The sequence below is a fragment of the Scophthalmus maximus genome, chromosome 1, assembly GCF_022379125.1.
Source record: "Scophthalmus maximus strain ysfricsl-2021 chromosome 1, ASM2237912v1, whole genome shotgun sequence".
In the NCBI taxonomy this organism is placed as follows: Eukaryota; Metazoa; Chordata; class Actinopteri; order Pleuronectiformes; family Scophthalmidae; genus Scophthalmus; species Scophthalmus maximus.
In genome coordinates, this window is record NC_061515.1 from 180001 (window position 1) to 182500 (window position 2500).

The 2500-nt window shown below is 61.8% G+C and overlaps 1 protein-coding gene across 2 annotated transcripts in view; it reads left to right on the forward strand.

Annotated features, from left to right (window-relative positions):
• Positions 1-2205: 2205 nt before the first annotated feature.
• The window catches only part of gask1a (golgi associated kinase 1A), an 8707-nt gene continuing 8412 nt past the window's right edge, over positions 2206-2500 (forward strand). For both annotated transcript variants that reach the window (XM_035634105.2, XM_035634117.2), the window contains exon 1: positions 2206-2500. This exon is cut by the window's right edge and continues 177 nt beyond it. The gene's annotated coding sequence lies outside the window, so the exon portion shown is untranslated.

The following is a 2500-nucleotide window of genomic DNA, read 5'->3' on the forward strand; positions in this document are numbered from 1 at the left end:
TCTTTCAGGTTCCACTCCTCCTCCCTCCTCCTCCCTCCTACTCCCCCCTCCTCCTCTTTCAGGTTCCACTCCTCCTCCCTCCTCCTCCCTCCTCCTCCTCTTTCAGGTTCCACTCCTCCTCCCTCCTCCTCCCCCCTCCTCCTCCCTCCTCCTCTTTCAGGTTCCACTCCTCCTCCCTCCTCCTCCCTCCTCCTCCTCCCTCCTCCTCTTTCAGGTTCCACTCCTCCTCCCTCCTCCTCCCTCCTCCTCCTCCCTCCTCCTCTTTCAGGTTCCACTCCTCCTCCCCCCTCCTCCTCCCTCCTCCTCTTTCAGGTTCCACTCATCCTCCCTCCTCCTCCCTCCTCCTCTTTCAGGTTCCACTCCTCCTCCCTCCTCCTCCCTCCTACTCCCCCCTCCTCCTCTTTCAGGTTCCACTCCTCCTCCCTCCTCCTCCTCTTTCAGGTTCCATTCCTCCTCCCTCCTCCTCCCTCCTCCTCCTCCCTCCTCCTCTTTCATGTTCCACGCCTCCTCCCCCCTCCTCCTCCCTCCTCCTCCTCTTTCAGGTTCCATTCCTCCTCCCTCCTCCCTCCTCCTCCTCCCTCCTCCTCCTCTTTCAGGTTCCACTCCTCCTCCCTCCTCCTCCTCCTCCATCCTCCTCTTTCAGGTTCCACTCCTCCTCCCCCCTCCTCCTCCCTCCTCCTCCTCTTTCAGGTTCCATTCCTCCTCCCTCCTCCTCCCTCCTCCTCCCTCCTCCTCCTCTTTCAGGTTCCATTCCTCCTCCCTCCTCCTCCCTCCTCCTCTTTCAGGTTCCACTCCTCCTCCCTCCTCCTCCCTCCTCCTCCTCCCTCCTCCTCCTCTTTCAGGTTCCACTCCTCCTCCCTCCTCCTCCCTCCTCCTCCCTCCTCCTCCTCTTTCAGGTTCCACTCCTCCTCCCTCCTCCTCCCTCCTCCTCTTTCAGGTTCCACTCCTCCTCCCCCCTCCTCCTCCCTCCTCCTCCTCTTTCAGGTTCCATTCCTCCTCCCTCCTCCTCCCTCCTCCTCCCTCCTCCTCCTCTTTCAGGTTCCACTCCTCCTCCCTCCTCCTCCCTCCTCCTCCCTCCTCCTCCTCTTTCAGGTTCCACTCCTCCTCCCTCCTCCTCCCTCCTCCTCCCTCCTCCTCTTTCAGGTTCCACTCCTCCTCCCCCCTCCTCCTCCCTCCTCCTCCTCTTTCAGGTTCCATTCCTCCTCCCTCCTCCTCCCTCCTCCTCCCTCCTCCTCCTTCCTCCTCCTCTTTCAGGTTCCACTCCTCCTCCCTCCTCCTCCCTCCTCCTCCCTCCTCCTCTTTCAGGTTCCACTCCTCCTCCCTCCTCCTCCCTCCTCCTCCCTCCTCCTCCCTCCTCCTCTTTCAGGTTCCACTCCTCCTCCCCCCTCCTCCTCCTCTTTCAGGTTCCATTCCTCCTCCCTCCTCCTCCCTCCTCCTCCTCCCTCCTCCTCTTTCAGGTTCCACTCCTCCTCCCTCCTCCTCCCTCCTCCTCCCTCCTCCTCTTTCAGGTTCCACTCCTCCTCCCTCCTCCTCCCTCCTCCTCCTCCCTCCTCCTCTTTCAGGTTCCACTCCTCCTCCCTCCTCCTCCCTCCTCCTCTTTCAGGTTCCACTCCTCCTCCCCCCTCCTCCTCCTCTTTCAGGTTCCATTCTTCCTCCCTCCTCCTCCCTCCTCCTCCTCCCTCCTCCTCTTTCAGGTTCCACTCCTCCTCCCTCCTCCTCCCTCCTCCTCCCTCCTCCTCTTTCAGGTTCCACTCCTCCTCCCTCCTCCTCCCTCCCCCTCTTTCAGGTTCCACTCCTCCTCCCTCCTCCTCCCTACTCCTCTTTCAGGTTCCACTCCTCCTCCCCCCTCCTCCTCCCTCCTCCTCCTCTTTCAGGTTCCACTCCTCCTCCCTCCTCCTCCCTCCTCCTCCTCTTTCAGGTTCCACTCCTCCTCCCTCCTCCTCCCTCCTCCTCCTCCCTCCTCCTCTTTCAGGTTCCACTCCTCCTCCCTCCTCCTCCCTCCTCCTCCTCTTTCAGGTTCCACTCCTCCTCCCTCCTCCTCCCTACTCCTCTTTCAGGTTCCACTCCTCCTCCCTCCTCCTCCCTCCCCCTCTTTCAGGTTCCACTCCTCCTCCCTCCAGGGCGGAACCTCAATCCCTCTTTTACTTTGAAATTTGGAAACCGCTTTCAAAGACGCTTGCGTGGAGGAGGGGGGGGGGAAGGGGGGGGCTGGCTCTCCCAACAGCCTGCGGTGCCGACCAACGACTCTCGGTCTGCAGGAGCAGCCTGATCCGTGTATCGATCTGAACCGGTGTCATCTGCACGAAATCATCGAACTTTCTACAAACAAAAACTTTCCAGATTTTCAAACTAAAACTGCGGAGCGACTTGTCCCGCGGCCGCAGCTTCAGCACCACGGGGTCGGTGCCCGGTCGGTCGGTCGGTCGGTGCCCGGTCGGTCGGTCGGTGTCCGGTCGGTCGGTCGGTGCCCGGTCGGTCGGTCGGTCGGTGCCCGGTCGGT